This window comes from Notamacropus eugenii, chromosome 6 (genome assembly GCF_028372415.1).
Source record: "Notamacropus eugenii isolate mMacEug1 chromosome 6, mMacEug1.pri_v2, whole genome shotgun sequence".
NCBI classification, from domain to species: Eukaryota; Metazoa; Chordata; class Mammalia; order Diprotodontia; family Macropodidae; genus Notamacropus; species Notamacropus eugenii.
The window spans coordinates 139,779,916-139,804,901 of NC_092877.1; the positions used below are offsets into that span (position 1 = coordinate 139,779,916).

The 24,986-nt window shown below is 37.1% G+C and overlaps 1 protein-coding gene across 2 annotated transcripts in view; it reads right to left on the reverse strand.

Annotated features, from left to right (window-relative positions):
• The window catches only part of INPP4B (inositol polyphosphate-4-phosphatase type II B), a 958,716-nt gene that overhangs the window by 768,767 nt on the left and 164,963 nt on the right, over positions 1 to 24,986 (reverse strand). For both annotated transcript variants that reach the window (XM_072621124.1, XM_072621126.1), the window contains exon 2: positions 9,010 to 9,072. The gene's annotated coding sequence lies outside the window, so the exon portion shown is untranslated. The remainder of the gene's footprint in view (positions 1 to 9,009; positions 9,073 to 24,986) is intronic.

Here is a 24,986-nt window from a genome sequence, read left to right on the forward strand (position 1 = left end):
GTTGAGTATTAAATTTATAATAAAACATTTAGCAAAAAGAATAGAAATGAGGTCTATAAAATGAGAAGTTCCAGCTAAATGACCTGCAAATTGCCTTTCCAGCTCTATAGCCTATGAGACTGTGGTGACTTTAATTAGGAGAGAGGGCCTTGAAACTGGTGGAAGGCTAAAGGGCTTGCCTTGTATACGGTAATTTGTAGGGTGCCAGCCACTGCAATTCTGATAACATTTCAGAAGGAGTAAATTGGGGCATATGAGTGTGAGAGTTAAATTTCTTAACGAGGTATCTGGAACAGTTTCTTTCAAATTGATAGGTCTTGCCAAATACCAAGTATATGAGTAATTCCATCCAAGACGTCTCCTAAGTAGCTGCTTGTGGGATGTTACGTGATTGGAGGAAGGAGGTGACAAAAACATAAATATCCCTGGGCCAGATTTGGCCCTTAGCCACCCCCACACCTTCAAGGTGGGAACCATAAGGTTTCTAAAGCAAGGGAGTAAATATAAGGCATACTCCAGACCTAACACAGATGTTACTAACACTTTTTGTGTGATACTTATTCAACAACTCACCTTTATCTACAATGATACAAGGGTTCCAGCGGTAAGCAACATGTTAGGGGTGAAGTAATACAGTATAAGATTTCCTTCTGTCAATGCAGAATTAGATAGTGATCTTTGTTAAACACGGAGACTTAACTTTTCCTAAATTTCGTTTAGCTTTCTTTGGTTAAAGTTTCTTTGTTGGAGAGTAGACTACGATAGGCCATCACCTCCATGTATAGCCAACGTTGCCATCACCAAAAAGTACAGAATGGAAAAATGAAGTCTGGCTACAGTTTCTGTCACCTCTTTCTGGTCATTAAAGTTTGGAAAATGAAACATATAGACGTACTGAAACAATCAGGTATCTCTCTGCTGGTCCTAGGCTCACCAACCTTTTAGTTTTTCTTGTGGTGAAATCTGAATCTGTTGATCAATAAACATTTAATAAGTACCTATTATGTGCCAGACATGTGCTAAGCTAACTTCATTCTTGGCAAGTCATTGGCCGATTTCCTCTCCAACAGGCCTACCAAAGCAGAAAACTGCCAAAGGAATTATATTAACTCTTGTATCCTTTGTAGCTCACTTGTGACTGGAGACTGTGATTTGCTTACCTGACTTGTACATTTGTAAAATGCTCCAATTTCCCTTATCTTCTTGAATACATCAGAATAAATGCTCCAGTGGTCAGGTATCATTTAGGAAAGAATGCAATCCAGGAAGAGCTGACCCGTTCTTAGATGGACTTCCCAGATTTGGTACAAAGGAAATTTGGTGCTTGCTATATCATTGACTGGCACATGTCCTATGTTTTAAAGTCAATAAAATGTGACTAGGCAAGTTCCCTGTGATCAGAGATTGTGTCTTTCTTCCTTGGATAAGTCTTTTCACTTCTAAGGGCTCCGATTTCTTTATCTGCCAAATTATAGGGTTGACAAGGTCCTATTATTTTATCATCATAAGTTATTGGATCCATGATTATTGCAGGCATACAAACAAATTACTGTAACCCATGTTACTTAAGCTTCACTCCAAATAAATGGTTTCTCCATCCAGTCTCAGAAGACTAGATCATATCAGCACTGCAGTCTAGACAGAATCTTGATTTTTCTCTTACGTTATGAAATATTACAGATATGTTAAAACACTTTACACAAACAGCTACCTTTGAAGGATTAAGTCCTTGTCAGTAATAGTCCTATTTTCACAACAAAGAAGCATCTAATTAATTGTTCTACCTGCTTGACTGGAAGGAGAAAGAAAAAGGTTAGGGGGAAAAGCTTAATATGTTGTCATGAATTTTCACCCAACTTTAAGATCAAAGTTAGTGTTTTGTTGGTTAATCTCTCTGTGTCTTAAAGAGAAGTTAAGGAAATTGGGTGAAAATTCTAACCTACAATCTTCTCCGTTTCCTGATCACCATACCCTTCCCCTACCTCCAGGTGCACCAGGACTCAGTACTTTTCCATTAGTCTTTTTCTCAGAGGTGGACTATATTTCTCAATTTGTTAATATTTGGGAGGTAAGGGCAGGGGGAAGTTAGGAGCACAACAAAATATTATGTTCAAACTCCTCTGAGTCTTGCCACCCCTAGCTAAATCTTAAACTACAGATAAGGAACTTCCTAGAAAGGAAAGAGGAAGCAGAGGAGAATGCAATTGACCCTTTTTTCTCTAGTCCCATGCTAGTATATCACTAGATGCTTTACTATTTGTCCTTGAGACACCCACCTCCCCCAAACTCATCATTTGCTCTTTCAAATCTCCACACCTTAATTCTATCAATTTATCAAGGTAGCCCTATTCAACTTCAGTCTCAGGTCATTTTAAAAACTGATTTTAAGTCTTTATAGTTTGAACTTGACTGTCTAGGGAAGTATTTTCCATTCTAACATTGTTGTTATGAAACTAACTGCCCTCAAAATATCATGTCAGTTACAGTTGTAATTGGCGGGATGATTTAAGGATCTTGAGTTGGTACCTATGGTATATTAAATAATAACAGTGCTGTCTCCTTTTCTCTTCCTTGCTCTTTTTTGCAGAAAGCTTCTGGTCTTCCTTCCGGTCTCAAGGAGTAAATAATAACCATTTCACTGTGGCTTATAATATGTCATTCTGTCCATTGTCTCAAAGATTCCATTCAATCCAATCAAAGGCTCACAGTATCCACAAAGTCTTTTGTACATGGCCTATCTCTACTTCTTGTTGGTAAACTCCTTTAAGATGGTGGAGGAAGGGGCACTCTGTTTGGTTCATGAGAGTCTCCTCCTTGCTTGGTGATGTTGCTGTTACAGAAGACAATGCTAATAGATTACTTTAATGGATCTACCATCTCGTCAGTATGAGTGCTCCCACCCACCTGTAACATCAGTCTTTTCGTCAGTTCTTCCAGTTCTACACCCAATATCCCTGTACCAGCTTGGGAGGACAAAACTCAGATCAGTTTGATCTGAGCATCTTTTAACAGATGAGAGAAGATACAGAAAAGTTCAGATATCTCTGAGTACACAGGGCACAGATGTGCATGTTGAAAAATTCATACCATTCACTAATCTTCCTTTGGTATGTTCCAAAAACACTGGAAGAGAAAAGCAGAATGTGATCCCATCCAGAACTCAGGTATTAATGCAGTGTTGGCATAATATATGAATTGTATAAGATGAACAATTTCTCATAGTTTCTTTCTCCCTCTACCCCCTCCCACAATTCCCTAAGCCTTTGCATTTGGTAGAAGAAAGATGGTGGTAAAAACATTTCGCTACATATGAATGGGAATTGGATAAGAAAGGTTATAAAAATGTAGAAAAACAGATAATGGTTTGTTTTTTTAATCCTTTCCCTCCCTTCAAAAGCTTTTATATTTTTATAATGAAAGCCTACTTATTTTTGGATAAGGTAACCTAATAAAATGTCAAGCTCTTCAATAATGAATGACAACAGCCTGGGTCCAAGGAGGTTGCCACTGACATCTAGTGGTAATATCCATAATAAGCCAAAAGAATAAAAACATAGCATGTTAGAGCCATAAAATGATCTTATTGATTATCTAAACTAGCTTCCTCATTTTACAGACAACAATAGAGCATCTAAGAGAGAGGAAGTGAAACGCCCATGGTTCAGAAGGAAAAAAACCCAGAGTTTCTGAACTTCAGTGATCTTTTCACTCCAACACAGTTGCTTATCCTAAAACAAAACCACAAAACATACAAACCACTTCACACAAACCACTTCTTAATTCAACCAGGTGCAGATGGTCCCTTATTTACAGATATTTTATTTAGGGACAAGCCATACATAGGAATCTCATGTACAAACACACTCCTCCATTACTCCCTACCCCACTGTGGTCAGAGCCAAGACTGCTACCACCCCAGGAGGTTCAGCTATTGTCACCTTGGCTGCTGGTGCTGCCTGAGGAATTGATGTTCTTCTTCTCTTAAAGTCCCTTTCGCCTTTTAAATCCCAACTCAGGTACCAAATCCTTCATGAGATCTATGCTACTATGACCACCATCACCCTTCTTCTCACTTGAAAGTAGGCAAGTTTGACTGGATGAGGGAATTGAATAGAACCCTGCCATCTATGTTTCATGGTCCTGCTTTTACTATGCATCTACCGATCAAACTAAACTATGTTTAAATTATAAACTTAAATGAAAGTGGATGAAAGAGACAACATAAGCAGGAGAAAAAGGAAAGGATGAAATCAAGAGAAAAGGCCTTGACAGTGCCACAGATTCTTAGAAATGGCCCCAGGCATTTAGCAGCAGGGGAGAAGTTTGGGTCATTGACAGCCATAAACTCCCAGAGTTCTTTCTGTTACAGAACCCAGACTGTTACATTTATTACATAAGTACATATCTATCCTGAGAGAAATGATTATTAATAACCAATGATTTGGGAAGATCCAGAGATGCCCCCTTTTTCTAATCTCCTCATCTCTTGAAGAGTATCCCTGATAATGAGATTGGAGGGACTTCCTTGTTCAAACCCCACCCAGGTGGGGGAGTCATTTGTACTCCACTCAGGTTTGGGTAGAGATAAATTCTTTAAATAGATTGCCCAAGACTGGGGGTTACTTAAGAAGTAAATGACATAAAGTCCAGGTCCGACCCCTCACTGCATATTCATTTTCTCCTTAATTGTTAACCAGTCAGAGTTGATTGCCACCCTCAGGAACACCCCTCTTCCAATGGGCTGCTACCATGATTGTCTTTGGTCTAAAAGAAAAACAGCCAAATGATCATCCTTTTGTTAAAATGCTGGCATTATTAATAAAATGATTAAATTACCCCTAAATTATGTCTTTAGGATTTTTTAAATGTCACAATCCCCAGTGTTAACCAAAGTCAATAATAAACTCTTTGTCAGCAGGGTCCTAACAATCTTTGTTTACAGCACAGTCTCTTGCACAAAAAAAAAGTCAACTATTATTAAGGAGCTTAATAAATATTTATTAAATCAAACAGTTAAAGAATGATGGGTCATTGACAAGACAGAGGTCAAGAAGGATGAGAATGTTGGCAAATGTCCAGAATAAGCAGCTGGGATGAGCTGATCTCTTAGACCTGTCCTTAGTTCTTTAAGCATACCTCCATTCCAACAGATCTCTGATTTGTTTTCTGACTCAATCTCAGTTCTCAACAGCAAGCTACAATGAGAAGCATGTTTAAGGTATGTTTGAATTTTGAGATGTCTTAATATTGCCGAGAAGTATCATTGACGCTGTCAATGAAAAAAGTATTGGTCTCTATGAACTAGTCAATATAACTCACTGGTCCAGCCCACAATCAGATACAGCTTTCCGTGTCCAAACGGCACAATAAAACCAATTAACCAAGGCTAAATTGAGCAAGGAGGTGTTGTTAAAGAAAGAGCATTGAGATTATCCCCAAATGGAGACACTTCTCAGTAAAGGCTACATCTACTTAGAAAAAAACCATGAACAAAACCTGGAGAAATGAACAATTACCAAGTTCAAATGTAACTGACCTGGAAAATTCAACAGCTCCTCACCACCCTCATTTACTTTCTCCACCCAACCTCTCCTTTCCCTTTAGCAAAACCCAAACTCTTAAAGGAAAAGAACTGTTTTCAGTTTTGCCTTTTGTATATTTGTGTCTCCAGCACTTAGTACATGAGGAAGCATTTAATAAATGCACATTGAAATGAATCATATATTTTTCCTATACCATTAGGTTATTTGCCTCACCTCTACATTTTGTTTCACCCAAAGCAACCTACTTTTAAAATGCAGCTGTCTAAAATAATTTTAGACCATAGGTAAAAACAGAATAAAAAAATAATAGTTATTTAATACTTCTGTTGCTGCTGCTTCTAATAATGATAGTAATAGTATTAATAATGGCAATGCTAATAATACAGCACTTCAAAAAAGAGAATGCTGAGAAAGGTGCCAACCAATCTTCCGACAGAATTCTATTAGGTAGTATATTATTAGAACTATGTTTCTCTAACATGCATGTAATATATAGAAAACATGCCATGGAATCCAGTCTTGTGCATTTTGACAACTGTAATAGACAGCCTAGACAAGTCAGAAAAGAATATTTAAAAATATGACATTTCTCTATTATTTCTGCCTTTTATAATTCCATGATTATTGATTTATGAGTCAATCTGCAATTTTACTTCAGTGCTTTTTCTGGCAATTGTTAATAACACAATAGAATTGTGACAAATGTGATTACAATGTAATTTATGTTACATTTTTGTATATATTGTAAGAAACACAGCTTATTGACAGAATATACTTTAAATCTGATCATTTATCTTTTCTACCAAACTGTTTATATCCAGCAACATATTTAGTCTAATGGAAAGTAAATCATTAGAGAAGCAGTCTTTGGAGACTCCATTTTTGACTCCTGGTTGAAACAGTAATCTCTGATCAGTTTTTCTATTGCCACCACCACCCCTCAAAAACCACCATAACCCCAACTCCCAGCCCCCAAAAAAACCATCACTATCGTCAATGGAAGGAGATTTAATGCTTTGAGAAAAGGTTCTAAAAGGTTTCTTATTCCCTTCCCAGATACTTTGGCTTACCTTTGGCCATTGATTTATTAATAGATGGGTAAATTACAGAAAAATCCCACCAACTTCATTAAATATTTAAAAATACCAAATCCACACATGGGTCTAGGAGCAGTCCCAATAATTAAAAATCTCTTTGTATAGAAGAATGCACTTGCTCACAATGAATCTACTGGTTCTGGACAAGAAATAGCTAAGCCAGAAACAAACAGAGGTCATGGGACATAGAGCAGAAGGGGACCTCAACCACCATTTCATCTAATCCCTTCATTTTACCAATGAGGACTCTGAACTCCACTTTAAGTGACTTAACTAAACACATTTCTAAGAAGTCGTAGAACCCAGGACTTCAAATGACAAATCATTGCTCTCTTTACTATATACTACATGGATCTGTAATCTAATACAACTACTTCATTTCTGGCTTGATGGAAAATCCAAATTCCTTGACTCTCTTTTTCCCCAATGATGTTGCAGGGATAGAATAAATATAAGAACAAGTATTAAAAAGTAATCCCCTAATCCCCTGTCTATCAATCGCTGTGCTTTGATAAAAAATGATATATACAACTGGATATGAATTTTGCTTAAGGCATTCTTCATTTCCAGCAATAGTATAACTTGGTTGCAAGTAAACTCTAATGAATGAGCAGTTGAGGAATTAATCTGTGACTGTATATATGTGTGAGTGTATGTACACACATGTACAAGAGGTGGCTCAGATGTAGTGAAAATAACACTGGACCTGTAGTCAGAGGATCTGAGCTCTGGTCACTAATCTGCTATTTACTAGCTCTGTGACCTTGGATTAGGTACTTCCATCTCCAGGACCAAGTTTCTTCACCTGCAAGATGAGTAGATTGGACTCTCTGATCCTGACAACTCTAAATCCTATCATCGTGCATATAACCTTGAGCAAGTCAATCAATTGAGGCTCGGAGAGCCTTGATTTCCACATTTATGAAATAGGAACAAATAATAATTGCCCAATACCCTTAGATTTGAATGCTATATTATGATAAAGTGATTTATAAACTGAGGAGTACTATATAAGTATTAGGGGCAGGTAGGTGGCACAGTGGATAGAGTGCCAGGCTTGGAGTCAGGAAGATCAGAGCTCAAATTCAGCCCCAGACATTTAGTAGCTATGTGAATCCAAGCAAGTCACTTAACCCTGTTTGCCTCAGTTTCCTCTTCTGTAAAATGAGCTGGAGAAGAAAATGGCAAACCACGCCAGCATTTTTACCAAGAAAGCCCCAAATGGGTCATGAAGAGTTGGACATGACTAAAATGACTACATAATAAGAAGAAATATAAATATTACCTACAATTATATGGATGCAGCTAATGAAAACCCCTGGTTATTGATGGATGTACACAAAGGATCTGTAATTTTGTCAGCATTGGTAAACCCTGGCATAGGGACTCCCTCCAATACACCTAGTAAGTCCTATGACATTGCCTAAGGCGTAGTGAGGTCCGGTGACTCACCACGGATCACTCATACAGCCAATGTCAGAGGTAGCATTTAAACCGAGTTCCCCTTGACTGCAAGTCCTACAACGTATAGTCAAGTTCACACGCTGTCAGTGAAAAAAAGGGCAGTTCCCTTAGTGGCACAAATGAACCAGAGAGAACTTTCACGCAGATGTCCATTTTAATACAATGGTCTGGCATTTAATATATCCACACAATTCTAGGATGCCTACATTTATGCGCATAGTTTTGTTTGTGTGCTTATGTTGCATATTTGTATATTATCTTATTTGCATATGTTGTCATATTGGTTATGACAACATACGCAAATAAACCCCATAACAATTTGAAAATGTTACAAACCAAATAAGCAATCTGTCAAGCCTAATCAGCCATGCTACTCAACAACTGGACGATATAATTCACTCCAAAATATATATATATGAGTTAGTTTCTATCATCTTAAGTTTCAGCACAGATTTCTAGAAATTCATGCCAACAGTGTTGCACATTCGAAAAACTATTTTGCAGATCTGACTAATGCTTAAATGCAAGAAAAATGTCATCACTTGGCCCTGATCAAGATCAAATTTTCCTCCTGTTTATGAAACAGAGCTGTGATTCACAGAAACAAGGTATCATAATCCCCTAATCAAGACCCTGCCTATATCTTAAGCTAAAATGGGAGGAAAGATATCAGAAAATAAACTTATTTTGCATTAAATTTAATGTCATTTATGATGCACTCCATGGACCCTGTACAAGCCATAAACCATTCCCTCTTGTTTGTAAAATGTATCTGTGCAAGAAAAGAGGGGAGAGGTCAGCACTCACTGTCAAAAACTAGAGCAGCAAGCATCAAAGAAAAGCAAGCGTTGTAATGCATGTGAACATTTGAGCATTCAAAGCCATTGTGCCAGAGGAGGCATTACCTTGGTCTGATTTTTCATAAGAGGAGGCAGGTTTCTTGTCAGGCAACACCATCTCTTTTGACTCTGTGGGTAAAGAAGGGGAGAAATTAATAAAAAAAAAAAACCAAGCCCTTGTCTTTACACTTTAAATGCTTTTAAAAGCAGATTCATTAGTCCAAAAGGTCAAACCAGAAAACTATTGACCAAAAAAAAAAAGATTCCAGATTCATTCAGCAGCTGCTTGGGAATCACTTGAGGTTAAATGTCAGCTCACTTCCCAGAAGCTCCAGCTCTCCTGCAGCTGAGAGAGGAGCCATTGCAGCCTGGGATCAACCTTGTTGTCTTGGATTCTCTCTTTTTCAAATGGGAGTCAAAAACTGGCAACTTGGCAAGCACTTGCTGCCAGGATTTCAAAAGAGAAGAATGAAGCCTTGTTGGGACTGAACATTTACTTGGATTAAAACAGGCTAAATTGTAGCTAAATTTGCAGTTATCCAAACATGCTTACCCCGCAATGAGCATATATATTAAAATATTCATCCAAGTTGGGGGAGTTTGCTATTTTATCTGTCAAAAACAAACAAAAATAAGGCTGAATAGGATACCATGAGACCATGGCAAATAAATAATTCCAGGAGTTTACTTTCCTTGGGAAATGCCATTTGAACACTGTTGCCTGCTTTCAAGAAACAGGAACAGTATGAGGGAAGTCAAAATTATGAAAATGCATTTGAGAGTAGATGGGCTGATTCACTTTTTCAACAAGAAGTCTACAGCAATTGTGTATTTCTTTCTCTAAGACTTCCGATGATAATGTCTGTCAATCTGTCAATCAACAAGAATTTATTAAGCACTTTCTTCATGTCAGGCGCTGTGTGCTAAACACTGGGCATACAAAAGAAAAAGAAAAATCAATCCCTGCCTTCAAGGAGCTTGTTTACCTTCTGAAAGGGAAGAGTACATGTACATTAATAGATTAATAAGACACTTGCACAGGAGATGAAAGACAATTTTAGAGCAGTGCTTCTCAAATGTTTTTGTCTCAAGACCCTTTGACACTTTGGAAAAATTATTGAGGACCCCAAAGAACTCTTGTTTATATGGGTTATGCTTTCCATATTTATTATATTCAAAATAAATTTTAAAATAAATTTGTCATTTATTTTAAAACAAAATTTATTACATGTTAACATAAATCATATATTTTAATGAAAAATAATTCCATTTTCAAGAAATTTCTGAGAAGTATTGTTGTTTTGCACATTTTCACAGTCTCTTTAATGGTTGGCTTAATAGAAGACACTGTTTTGGTTGAAGTATCTAAAGAAAATTGTGCCTCACACAGACACAGAGCTGGAAAAGGGAAGTGTATTTTAATAGACAAATGATGTCTTACCATTATTATGAAAACAGTTTTGACCTAGCGGACCCCCTTAAAAGCACCACATTTTTGAGAACCACTGTCTTATAGCAAAGGCACGAGCAACTGAGTTTTGAAGGAAGTCAAGGATTCAATGAGGCAGGAGTGAAGAAGAAATAATTGAAAGGCAGAGAGAACAATAATACCTTTTATAAAATGTCCTAAGTTTCTTGTGGTCAGGGACTCTAGATGTGGAACTCATCTTACACTAAGTCTCAAAGAGAACAGTGAATACAGCCACATCCCCTGAGCATCCAGAACAGGCATAGCTATGGGCTAAGCATCTGCCTACTCTCAAGGCAGAGCTCTGTCCAGGGTGATGACAAGCTCTAACTGGAGGTCCCAGACTTGCCCAGTGGCATGCCACTAGTACCAAGAGCAGAAGCTGAGAGGCTCAGTTCTAGTTACAATTCTATTTTAACTTAAGTAACTTGAAGCAAATAAATTAGCCTATGATTCAGTTTACCCATTTGGTAAAATGGGTATTGTAACAACTGCCCAATCTGTCTTATAAGACTGTTGTGAAGACCTATTATCTAAAAAAGATATTTTACCTTTGTATGGCAATATTATGTATCATAATAATATGTCATACATAGTATAATACTGCTAAATTCAGAGGATTTTTAAGGATCCGTCCTTTCTAGAACATGTTACTATCACCTTCTTCAACCAATAATCTGATCAAGAGACAAAGGTTGAGGGAAGAGAATGTAGAGTAATGAAAGAGCATTCAACTTGGGAATTATAAGAGATAGGTTTAAACTCCAGCCCTGCAAACTGAAACAGAAGATGTATTAGATGATGTCTAAGATCTTTTCCAAATTTGACATTCTCAGACTGCGAACTGGTTGTAAAGAAGATGCCTTTGCAAACAAAAGACTATCTGAAAGTGTACATATCAGCGAGAGATTTGGAAACCTTACCTGATATTTTCCCAGGATAGTTATTGGTTGCCATGCTGCACCTCCCAAAATTGCTAAAGGAATGCCCATTAGGTCGTGGTACCCCTCTGTACTCAATCCAGGATTTAACAATTCATATTCACATAAAATTTTAAGGTGCACAAAACACTTTCCTCACAACCTTGTGAAACAGTATTAATATCCCTGTGGAAATTCAGGCCAAAGAAGTTAAGTGACATGCCCAATGTCACAGACATTGTAAGCGTGACCTTAGACCTGTCACTTTAACTTCTCTGGGCTCTGGAAGGCACAGGCTTAAAAAGACCTTTTTTTGACTATAAAAAGAAGCAAACATCAAAAACCAAAAGTTAATATTATGTGCAATGGAAAAATACTAAAAGTTTTCCCAGTAAACGTAGGGATAAAGCAAGCACATAGCCTTTCTCAACTGTTATTTGACACAGATTTTTAGAAATACTAGTAATAGCAACACAAGGAAAAGAAATTGAAAGCAAAAATATATGCAGAGAGACTTCTTTTTTTGACCCAGGAATTGTCAGTAATACCATCTTTGTAGACAAATGAGGAAAGTATTTTAAAATGTTGTAAACTAGCATACTTAACAAGGAAATAATTTAATGAAAAACATAATTGATAATAATACCTTACTTTAAAATTTGCAAATATTTTACATATATTTGTCCATTTGAGCCCTGTGGCAAGGAAGCAAAATAGAGAGTATAAAGTTGTTTTTGTTGTTTACCTGTAATTTCATTAGTCTAAGGAATTCATGAGAAAATACCCACTATTGATACAGATAGGCATCTGCTCTTTGAATTAAAATTTTAGAAATATATCATTGGCCCTGTTTTTCAGAAGAAAAGTTGTGGAATCTCAGGCCAAAGAGGTTAAGTGACTTGCCCATTGTCACAGAGTTATAGAAAACGTGACCTTAGACCTGTCACTTTAACTTCTCTGGGCCATGCAAGACACAGACACAGAAGGATCTTTTTGGCATATTACAAAAATCATATATCTAAAACAAAAAATTAGGGTTATGTACAACAAAAAACACTAGAAGTTTTCCAAATGCAGGGCAATGTGATCACAAGTGGGCTTTGAACATATATTCCTCCCTTACTCCAAGTCCAGCATTCTATTCATTATGTTACATGACCTCCTAATTAAAAACAATGCTAATTAATTAACTGCTGGTGCACCCAAGACTGAGCTCCCTCCTGCGAGAACCTGAGGAATCACAAGCATTGATTCCCACAAGCACTAGGATACTGAAAGTGATCATATGCAAAGTCAAACCAGCTAAGCATATTGCAAGAAAATGTAACTTAGTTTTTTCAAGAGAATTCTGACCAGCCCTATGAAGTAATGTCATAAATTATTTACCCAAATGATCAAGTTGCCATAAATTGACTGGACTCAGCTTATGACTAGAGCTTCCAAAGGTTAGAACAGTAAACAAAGCTGAGTGCATTTGAGCATCTAATTTGGGGTAGTCCTTTCTTCTTTAGGTGATTGAGTAATGAACAGAACAGGGGTCTAATTCAAGATATAAGCAGGTAAGCTGGCTACACCACTCCCAAAATGTGGCCTTGTCAAATTCAAATCAATTCAAGAAGTTTTCAGTCAGTACCTACTATGTGCAAGACACTATATTAGATACTGGAAACATTAAAAAACACTAACAAATATTTTCTTACCTCGAGGAGGATCTCCCCTTCATGTATTTTTCATAGGAAGCATTCTACCTCTCACCTTACCTCTGCAGAAGTGCTTCTCCATGCCTGGAATTCATGACCTCCTGTCATTTCTCTCAACAGAGAACCTCTATACTCCTTCAAAGAACAGCCCAGGTGCCACTTCCTACATGAGACCTTTCTGGATCCCCTAAATAACTCATTCTCATTCATATACTCTCTCTCCCTCTCCTTCTCCCTCTCCCTCTCCATCTCTCTCTCTTTCTGTCTCTCTCTCCTCCTCTTCCTCCTCCTCCTTCTCCTCCTCCTCCACTTACTGCATTATTTGTCAGTTTTGACCACTTCTACCTCCCTTTTCCTCAGATACTTGTCCTCCTTGTCTTCCTTGGTCTCATGCTTTTCTGACCTTCCTGTATCTCTGACATTTCCTTGTCTGCTTCCTTTACCGATTTTATTTCTTCCTCCTTGAAGACTCTGGACAATCCCAAAGGGATGAGACCTGTTCTCAAATACTAAGAAGTTATCTTTTCTTCCTCAGAATTTTTATAATACTTGGTACTTCTACCACTTTATCTATCCTATGTTATGGGGTATGTTTCTTTTTTTTAGGGCAGGTGAGAGAAGATCAGATTTGTGATTTCATTGGCTTGGAGAACTCCCAATGAGGAACCTCCCTCTACCAATGCAAGCCAGAAACTTCTAGGCAACTAAATAATCTTAGAAAATTATTAAATTATTTCTACAGTTATTATACAGTATGGAATATTATACAACTATCTGTCAGATTTGCCATTTTGGGGAATAAGTTCCAGGAAGGTCAAAATTATTTCTAAAGTATATTCATATCTTCCATATCCTATCTTTTGAATGTAGTACATGCTCATTAATTGTCCGCTGTTGAATGAATGTCGCTTCTCCAAAAAACTTATGAACTCTTTATTGCCCATTATGGGAAAGACTTTTGAAGAGACAGAGTAGACAATAATCTTCAGATTATGATTTGAGGAATGCTGGAAACGACTTGTCTAAGGTTTCCCAGGTATTACACCAACAGAAATACCATTCCTTTGCATACTATCCTAAAATTTTTCCTACAGTCTTCCTTTAAAAAGCACATATATCTGGAAGAAGAAACACCTTAAAATAATCTTACACAAAGCTGGTAGATCAGATTAGTCTCTTCTTCATAGGAGGAATGCGGTATAATATTAGGTTCAGTACCGTGGAGAAAGGCAACTGAAATTTAGGAATAAGTAAGGGGTTGAAGTGGATGAAAATTGATATAAATGATCAACTTAGTCCAAGAAACTAGCAAATATGATTAAGACCCCTTAACATTAAAAGTGGATAAATAAAAGAGAAAATGGATAAAAGGAGAAATCTACCTACAACAAGACTTATCTCAGAGAAAAACTGATACAATATAAAAATAATGTCAGAGGAAACAATAATTTCTCAGGAGACAAAATCCAAAAAATGAAATAATGAAACTCACAGACTTAGATATCTGTAAAGAAACATACAGAATACGAGTAACAAACACAATGATGAGATTCCTTAGGATATAGGAGTGACGGACCTTAGCAATCATTCAGGCCAGTGTCCTCAATTCATGGATAAGGAAACTGAGATCTACGGAGATAAGGTGATTTTTATAGAACCACAGGACTTGAGAGTTCAAAGAGATGTCAGCAACCATCTAGCTCAACCAGTATATGAAAGGAACACACACTCAACCATACCAAACAAGTAGTCATAAAGCCTCTACTTAAGGCTCTCCAAGGAAGGAGAATCAACTACTTCTTGGGGTAGCCTAATTAATAAACCACACAATTAATGAATCCAGCTCTCAGACTCCAGTGCTAGTATACCATACTGCCTCTTCAATATATTGAGGTAAATTTTATCTTATACATATCATGGTAACTTGCTGAAAAGGAACTCAAAATTTTAATTAGCCTACTAAAGAGTACACTATGTCCAAAAGGAAAAGGAAATATTTTAAAATGATGACAGTTCCATATATTATGAACATATACTCATATGAGGAAATTCATGACTGAGAACAGAGGTTCTAAATCGTTTTTGGGTCTGGGACCCCTTTGACATTATAATAAAAGCTATGGATCCTTTTTCAGAACCATATTTTTAATTGCACAGGATAAAATGCCTAGCATTTCAAAGGAAGATGTCTATAGTGATATATGATTACAAATTATTTTTAATTTCATGAGCCCCAGGTGATGAAAAGGAAAAGATGGAGAATATTTGAGTGTGTATCAATGGACAGAAAAACATGCATGACATTGTGATATAAACACATTATTTACCACGCAATAAGAAAAAAGAAATAGATAATGAGTTCAGGAGAAATTTCACAGACATGATACGGACTTCAACTACCTAGACACTTGCTGTTGTTATGCCTGTTAAAAGAAAAAACCAAAGAGCTACAAGTGGCCTGGCTTAGATTAAAGATAACTTTGTTCTTCAAAAGGAAGAAGAAGCAACAAGACATATTGCCATTCTAGACTTCATTCTCATCAATTAGAGGAAACTGGTAGCCAAAGTAGAAATCGTGATAAAGTGGTAAAGAAATACCAAATCTACCATGGAATTCATGACAGAAAAGGAAGGCAGGGGCCCAGGTATACCCTAGATTTGGAGGAAGTTAATTTCAAAGAAAGGATAGATAGATTTATAAGATATAAATCCATAAGGGAAATTGGTCCATGTTCCCAAGGATGAATTTCTGAAAGCACAAGTGATTTCAAGGAAGAAAAGGAAAATATATGAAGAAACCAATGTGGATTCAATAGACATCATCAACCAGCTTCCATTTTCAAAAAATATAAATAGGAGAATAACTCCAATATAATTCTTTAAGTGTAATGTCAGGTGCACTAAAGCTCAGAGTGAACTGCTACTGGCAGTAAGTGCTAAATGCTAAGAACAACAAAACTCCTTTTAGTTTTGTCTAAATCTTTTAGATTTAGACAATCAAAGTAGGGCTGGATCCCTACTCAGGGAAGATTCTCAAGGAAAAAAACTATGTCTTATGCTTCCTCTATTACCTCTAAAGCAACCAGTAGATTATTTCTTCTATAGAAAACTGAATATAGAGCACTTTGGAGAAGTAGATTAATACTAATTTATTGAGCTGACAATCATCAAGATTCCATTATTGTGTTTCCAATGTGCTGGGCACTGTGATGAGGGATACAAAGAAAAAAGGCTCTGTCCTTAAAGAGCCTGACTTCTAATAAGAGAGACAAAATGGATGTAAGTAGGTACATATGAGATATAGATGATAGATATGTATATACATATAGATACATGCAAAAATACAGATATATTGGAGAGAGAAGATAGAAAGATGAAAGGGTAACCTTAGAGGAAAGGTTTCAACCTGGGAGGACAAGAAAAGACCTCTTTAGAAGATAGAATTTGATATTTAAAGGAAATTAGTGAATTAAAGATGTAGTAGTAAAGAAAGAAAGCACTCCAGGTATGATAGACAGCCAGTTCAAAGGCGCAATTATGGAAAACGGAATGTGAAGGGGAGTGAAGTATAAAAAGACGAAAAAGTTAGAAATGAGCCAAGTCGTAAACAGACTTAAATATCAAACGTAAAATTTTTAATTTGATCTGGAAGTAATGAGGAGCTACTGGAATTTACAAGGTAGAAGAATGACAGGAACAGACAAGATTTAGAAAAATTACTTAGGCTGTTGAATGGAGGATGTTTTGGAATGGGGAAGGATGTGAGATTGGGAAATCAATTGGAAAATTATTGCAATGGTGAAGGCAAGAGATGATAATGACAGCCCAAGCTAGGGTGGTAGCTGTAAAGAGAAAGAGTAAAGAGAAAGAAACATATAGGAAAATGTTATCAAAGTTACAATTTAGCAGTGAATTGGGGGTATGGAGTGAGTGAGAGGGAGGCATCGTAGATGCCTAGGTTGCAAGCGTAGGTGAGTGGGAGGATGTCAGTGCCTTAACATCAATAGGTAAGTTAGAAAGTGAGAAAGGCTTGGAATAGGAAGAACAACAGACTGTCTTTTGTATATGTTGAGTCTGAAATGCCAATGGGTCATCCAGTTTGAGACGTTCAAAAGGCATTTGGTGATCTGAGACTATATAGCTCAGGAAAAAGTCTAGAGCTGGATAAATAGATCTGATTTATCTCAATCTTAAGTCTGTCCATATCACAATCCCCAACCTCACTCTATAAACTCCAGTAGCTCCCCACTACTACCAGGATCAAGCATAAATTCTCATGCTGGTATTTAAAGCTCATCGCAAATTTAGGGCTTTTATGGCAATGAAAGTTGATAGGATCACCATGTGAGGACTATAGAAAAAAAGAGAAAGCATAGGACAGAGTTTCAAAGGATATGCACAGTCCTTGGGCATGATATGAATGAAAAGTCAGAAGAGGCTAAAAAGGAGCAGTTAGACAAGTAGGAGAACCAGGAGAGGGCAGTTTCATGAGGACCTAAAAAGGAGGAAGGTTGAAACCTTTTGTGGCTCTCTGCATCATTAATGAAGATTGTAAATCATTGACTACTTTGAACGTCTTACATCATTTTCATTCTATGAGGCATGAATAGGGAAGATAGATGGGTAGGGAGTCAACTTTGATGTTAGGAGGAAATAGGTCATGTCCTGTCTTTAATGCATTACTGTTATGAGTCACTTAACCTCTTAGTGTCTCTCTCCTACGGACGTGTATCTGGGGAGATATTACAGCTTCAAGAATCACCCCAGCCCTGAGAATATGTTCCATACTTGACCCTGGGGTGAAGAAAATATCATCAGCTAAATACTACTCAGGACAAATTGAACTCAAGCCAGAATCTCTTGTTATATGATCTTTAATCTAGAAAGTCTGTTTTATCCACAACCTCATAATAAGGGGTGGGATTATTCAGCCTAACAGAAGATGTAGTATGTCCAGGGCAAATCCCAGGTCAAAATCCAACTCATCCTCAGCATCTGGGACATTACAGTAGTTAAGATCATTTAGGTTTATCCAGAAATTGATAAATTATCTTTCATATCTAATGTATCTTCAATAAACTTTATGCAAGTAAACTAATCATGAATATCATTCCTTGTGTCAGGAAATAGGAATCCTTTGAGATCAGGAAGAAAATGCTTTCAAAGACAGATTCTAATTATTTTCAGTCCCTGTACTCACTGGTTTTCAGGAAAATTCCCCATACTCTATATTTAATATGAAAGGAAACAAATTCTAGTATTTACCATGTATGTACGCGTAAGAAATAAAATTAAGAGATTAATTCATTTTGATAGGACAATAATATATTTGTTTACCAAATACTTTTCATACCACCTTGACAAGCTACTCATATCCCTCAGGGGTACATATATTCCAGATTAGCTATCCCTGCCTTAACTTGCTAAAAAGTTACTGATCAAAGGACTCCATTTCCACACTGTAACCTCCCCACACTGAAGAAGCCAAAGATCCAAACCAAAAATATAAAAAAATATAATTCTGCACAGTATACATTGTCCTACAAAAGGATCAACACAAGACAATTTCTTCGTGTCAGTAGGACTGAAGCACATTTAAAGGGAGTGAGATAAGTCACATAGGAGAGAGAAGGGAGACAGAATTCAAGCAAGGAGAAATGGTATCGATTTTCTGAAGGAAAACAATTTTCATTAATTTTGTATCAAGCCTGCCAAAAGTTGATATCTTGGTTTCTAGTGAATAATTTTTGAGCAGAACTGTCTGGATGCCCAGAATCTAATTCTCATGGGGTGGATTCCCCTGTTTCCATAGAAGACTGACTAATGACTAGTATTCACAGTAACAAAACTCAACATATTTCACAGATCAAGATCTCTGGAACTCCAGAGGTCCAGGGACCATGAAGCAAAAGGCAGGAAGGAGAAAAAACACTTAGAACCCATTTGTACATGTAAAGGGTACAGATTAAGGAGTGGCCAAAGGCTTCCTTCCAGCTGACTTAATAACAGGTGCAGTTTCATCCATGAGAATTTCTCATAGAAAATTAAAATTATTTTTTTCCTGTAGCAACATCTTTTACCATCAAAGATGGCTAAAATAAACAAGCTGACCCATGATATATCGATGGAATGTTTCATATCTATCATTTCATAATGGGAAAGGCAGAGTGGATAGAGTTTACCTTAACACCAGAAAGATCTGGATTCAAGTCCCACTTCTGTGTGACTCTGGGCAAGTTATTACTTCTCAGTGCTCCCAGGCAATGCTTTAAGGGTATAAATTGCAGAGAAAATGGCAGTCTGCATTGATAGAGGAAGTTTGCTATACTGGTAAAATCTTTGGTCTAGTTAAAAACTTTGTTTAAAAATTATAATTCTTTTGGGAAACTATGTCTCCATAGAGTTTCAATATATTTATTCTCTACACTGTGCTATTAGAGTATTATACTAATGGCATGAATGCCTCATACCTTATGTCAACCTATGTCCCCTCCCCCTTAAAAATCTCACAGATTTTCACAGTTGGAAGGAACCTCAGAAGCATCAAATTCAAATCACTGTTTTGGTGATGCAGCAGCTATGATCTTAATCCTGTTCAAATAGAAAGACTCAGAAACTGGACGCTTTGTACATGTGCCCTGATGGGTGGAAATTTTCAGGAAGAGATGAGCTCTCTGTGGCTTTGAGAGAGTCACAAACCTATACCTCATCCTCTCCTCTGTCTACAAGGATTTATATAATTGTAGATTTTATCCAAACAAAAATGAGATCTCACATGTCACCTAGTGAACACTAGTCCAGTGATCTTGGCATAATTAACTGTTTATCCACAGAAGCAAACTTTTTTTGATACTGCATACTTCATGCTTAGCATAGAATCAATAAGCAAATAAACCATACTTAATAACCAGAAGCAAAGCATAATCCACACTTGGAGAACATGAAATTCTCTTCACCACCCCCCTCAATATAGTGTCTATCAGAACCCAAGAAAATATACAACATGAATCCTCCCTTGAGTGGGCAGTATTATAAACAAGACAGTTGTCACAGACGGTTGGAATCACATCCAGCCAGTTATTAAAAGGAGATTCTCTGAAGTCAGGATACTGGTTCTGTCCAGGGCATGGAACTCAATGTAAACTAAAACCTATGTGGACAGACGTAGACATATGTAAGGCAGGAAACAATGGAGATAACAAGTTGTCTCTACCTTGTATGGAGAATATGTAGTTGGACAGATCACATTCACTAATTTTTGAGATCCTTGGTTAACAACCCTTGGGAAAAAGAGACTAACCTTTAAACCTGTGCTCTCCTAAGTAGTACCACCTAGTGGTAGCCACTGGAACTATAGGACTAATGCTTAGAAGAAATGACTTCTCCCACAATATAACCCAATGGAGGGAAAGAATTTGAAACTATTTTTTAATGAATGTTTAAATAAATAAAAATTTCTTGGCTTAATAAAGATACTATTTGTTATCTTGGGGTGGGGGGGACAAAGAAGAATCATGGAGGAAACTATGATAATATAAAAAACAGACGACATCAATAAAAACATTAATTTTTTTTTTAAAGGATCACAGGGGGCATCTAGGTGGTGCAGTGGATAGAGCACAAACCCTGGAGTCAAGAGAATCTGAGTTCAGATATAGCCTCAGACACTTGACACTTACTAGCTGCGCGACCCTGGACAAATCATTTAACCCTGATTGCCTTGCAAAATAAATAAAATAAAAAATAAATAACAAGAACCACAGACTAAGATAGAAATAGAGCCATGACTACAACTCGGGTCCCCTCTGTCTCCAAATGTGGTACTCTTTATCAATGGTACACAGTGATATTCTGTGGCTTCCTCAAGAGCATTTACCCCAATGACTAATATAGTCATTGGTTTTGGAACTAAGTGACCTGGGTTCAAAGGTCACCTCTGATACTCAGTACCTGAGTCACCTGGGGCAGGTCAATTAATTTCTCCAACTCTCAATTTCTTCTGCCACTTCATCTTGTTAGGGAGGTGATCCTGCCTTCTCAGAGGAACACAAGCTCTCACCAGCTCAGACAAGCTAGAAACGCTTCAAGTATGGATCTAGTACTGGACTTCACATCCATCATCTAAGGATTAGCCTAGCTCAACTGGAAGAGGCTTATCATCTGGTTGCCTGCTGAGGGATGAAATTTTCAGTCATGACAAGTGGAACACTCATTTATTTTTGTTGTTCAGTTGCTTTTTTCTATGTGACCCCATTTGGGGTTTTCTTGGCAGAGATACTGGAGTGATTTACCATTTCCTTCTGCAACTCATTTTACAGACAAGGAAACTGAGGCAAATGGAGTAAGTGACTTGCCCAAAGTCACACAGTTAATAGGTGTCTGAGGCCAGATATACACACAGGGAGATGAGTGCTCCTGACTTCAGGCCTGCCACTCTATCCACTGCACCACCTAGCTCATTTATAATGGTGTCAAGCTACGACAGTCTAGACTTTGAAAAATACTCATATTAGTGACATTAGAGATTCTTACTGTACTGTTATATAACAACCACTGCAACAAAGTATAATATCTGAAACTTCTGTCCTCTTCCAAAACTGTGTTTCAGCTCTCTGACACAATTTCTGAACCCAGAAGGGAGGGGGAAAGCCAGAGCCAAAATGGTGGAGAAAAGACAGGGACTTGTTTGAGCTCTCCCAAATTCCTCTCCAAACAACTTTAAATAGCACCTCAAAAGGAATTTTGGAGTAGAAGAAACTGGAAAGAGATGGGATGAAACAACGTTTCAGCCCAAGATAACAGGGGTGGGGAAGCTGTGGCCTTGAGGCCACATGTGGCCCTCTAAGTTCTCAAGTGCAACCCTTTGACCAAATCCAAACTTCACAGAACAAATTCCCTTAATAAAAGAATTTGTTCTGTAAAATTTGACAGTCAAAAGGCTGCAACCAAGGACCTAGAAGGCCACATGTGGCCTCAAGCCCATAGGTTCCCCATCCCTAACTTAGAAGATCAGCAGAAAAGGTCTGTCACACCAAGATAAGAATGGAATCCAGTCCAGTGCATTCAATGCCCAGGCCTTGGGGGGCAACTGAATTGGCAGTAGAGATTTCTGGAGTTCTCAGAACATAGGTGGTACAGGGCTTTTGCAAGCTGTCAGAAACAGATTACAGAGGTCCTTCTGCTGGCATTGGATGCAGGATTCTATTGCATTATCCATAAGTGAATCTAGGTCACAGTCCTGGATACCAAGGGAAGTGCTAGGAGGAGCACTGATAGACCAAGACTTGCAAGCATAGTTCCAGGATGAAACAGAGTGTGTGTGATCCCTCCCAGACCAAAGCACAAGACAAGAGATTAGTAAACACGCCTCTCCTTAGATAATACCACTTTGGAAGAAGTGAAAAATTACAGGTCCCCAGAATTATCTCTGAAAACAGCTTCACAAAAACCTGAAGCTTGGGATAGTACTCCCTCTATCTTCAGAGCAGAGCAACTTTCAAATATAATTAAAAGTAAGAAACAGACTGGAAAATAGGCAGACAGCAAAAAAAAAAAAAAAGAATCTGATCATAACAACTAATCACGGTAACACAGAATCTCAAAACACAAACTCAGAAGAAGACAACAAAGTCAAAACTGCTACATCTAAAAGCCTCAAAGGAAAATGTGAATTGGTCTCAAGGCCAAAAGGGAATTCCTTGAAGAATTCAAAAAGTATTTTTTAAATCAAATAAGACAGATGGAGGGAAAATGGAAAAGAAATGAGACTGATACAACAATGAATAAAGAGTCAACAGCTTGGTAAGGGAGACACACAAAAAAGTACTGAAGAAAATAACACTTTGAAAAGCAAATGGTAAAAGAGGCATAAAAAATCACTGAAGAGAACACCTGAAAAATTGACCAAATGGAAAAGGTGGTACAAAAGCTCACTGAAGAAAATAACTTTTTAAAAATTAGAATTGAGCAAGTAGAAGCTAATGACTCCATGAAACATCAAGAAACAGTCAAACAAAATCAAAAGAATTTAAAAATAGAAGAAAATGTGAAATATCTCACTGGGGGAAAAACTGACCTAGAAAATAGATCCATATCATTTAAGAATTATTGGACCACCTGAAAGCAATGATCTAAAAAGGAGTCTAGATACCACCTTTCAAAAAATTAACAATGAAAATTGCCCTGATAGACTAGAACCAGAAGGTAAATTAGAAATTGGAAAACTCCACTGATCACTCCTGAAAGAGATCCCAAAAGGAAAACTCCCAAGATTATTATAGCCAAAATTCCAGACTCCCTGGTCGAGGAGAAAATATGGCAAGGAGCTAGAAAGAAACAATTCAAACATCAAAGAGCTGCAGGATAACACAAGATTTACTAACTCCTACATTAAAAGATCAGAGGACTTGGAATATTATGTCCTAGAGGGCAAAATAGCTAGGATTACAACCAAGAATCACCTACTCAGCAGGTATTTAGTATAAAATTAAAAAAGAAAAAATCTAAAACTGCTTCTGCCCATGTAAAGTAAGTGGTTAATAAATTTAGAAAGATTCTTCCATTTTTATCAGGTATTTGTTCCGTGATTACAATTGAAAAGGCACAGAAAAAACAAAATAATTTATTTCTCTTAAACCTTCATTTTTTAAAATTTCATTCATTCAATGAACATTTATTAACTTCCTGCTTTAGACAAGTCAGTGTGACTTATTCTGGGGGCAAAAAACTAAATAAGTTCATACCCTCAGGGAACTTACAATCTAGTAGGAGGAGATAAGACACATATCCAAAGCCTCTAAAATGAGAACTGGTCTTCTTGGTGCTGAGATCATGCTGCTTAAGGAAAAAAAAAATACCATTTCCCATTGTGACACTCTCTGACATTGAATTGGATTTGGAAGGCATAACCTTTAGAAGCTTTTTACTTCATCCTAAACATCAAGCCTTCAGTCCCATTAAAAGTTAATATGTGGTACCATATATAGGAGCATGACTCCAATAGTCAAACTCCTTCTCCAATTGCTGACAAGCAGGAGACTCAAAAATTAGTGACTGTAATCTGTCTAGCTACACATTTCCTATAATATATAGCTATGAAATTATAGAGAATCTAGTCCAATCAGTCGTCCATGTAAGACCTCTTTTTTTAAATCTTATTAAATATTTTATTTTTCCAAGTTACACATAAAAACAATTTTAACATTCTTTCTTTTTTATTAATTTTCAGTTGCAAATTCTCTCTTTCCCTTTTTTCCCTATTGCCCTTGCTAAAAATATAACCTATGACATAGGTTATACATGTGTAGTCATGCAAAACACATTTCCACACAAGTCATTCTGTAAAGGATAACACAGACAAAAAAAAACTCAGAAGAAAAATAAAGAAAAAGTGTCTTTTATCTGCATTCACATTCTACCAGTTCTTTCTATGAAAATGGATGGCACCTTTTCATCCTAAGTCCTACAGCACTGCGTTGTTGAGAATAGCTAAGTAGATCATCATACAAAATTCTTCTGGTTTTGCTTGTTTCACCTGGCATCAGTTCATGTAAGCCTTTCCATAGTCTTTCTGAGAATATCCTGTTCATCATTTCTTAAAGCACAACAGTATTCTATCACAATCATAGACAACAACTTGTTTAGCTATTCCCCAATTGATGGACATTCCCTTGATTTCTAATTCTTTGCCACCACTAAAAGAGCTGCTATAAATATTTTTCTATATCTAGGTCCTCTTCCTTTTTGATTTTTATCTCTTTGGGATACAGTTCTAGTAGTGGATTGCTTGGTCAAAAGGGTATGCATGGTTTTATATCCCTTTGGGCATGGTTCCAAATTGCTTTCCAAAACGGTTGAATCAATACCATGTAAGAACTCTTATAACATCCCTGAGAAATAATTATGACTGCTTATAGAAAAGTTAGGATAACAAACTGCCCTACGGCACCAATTATT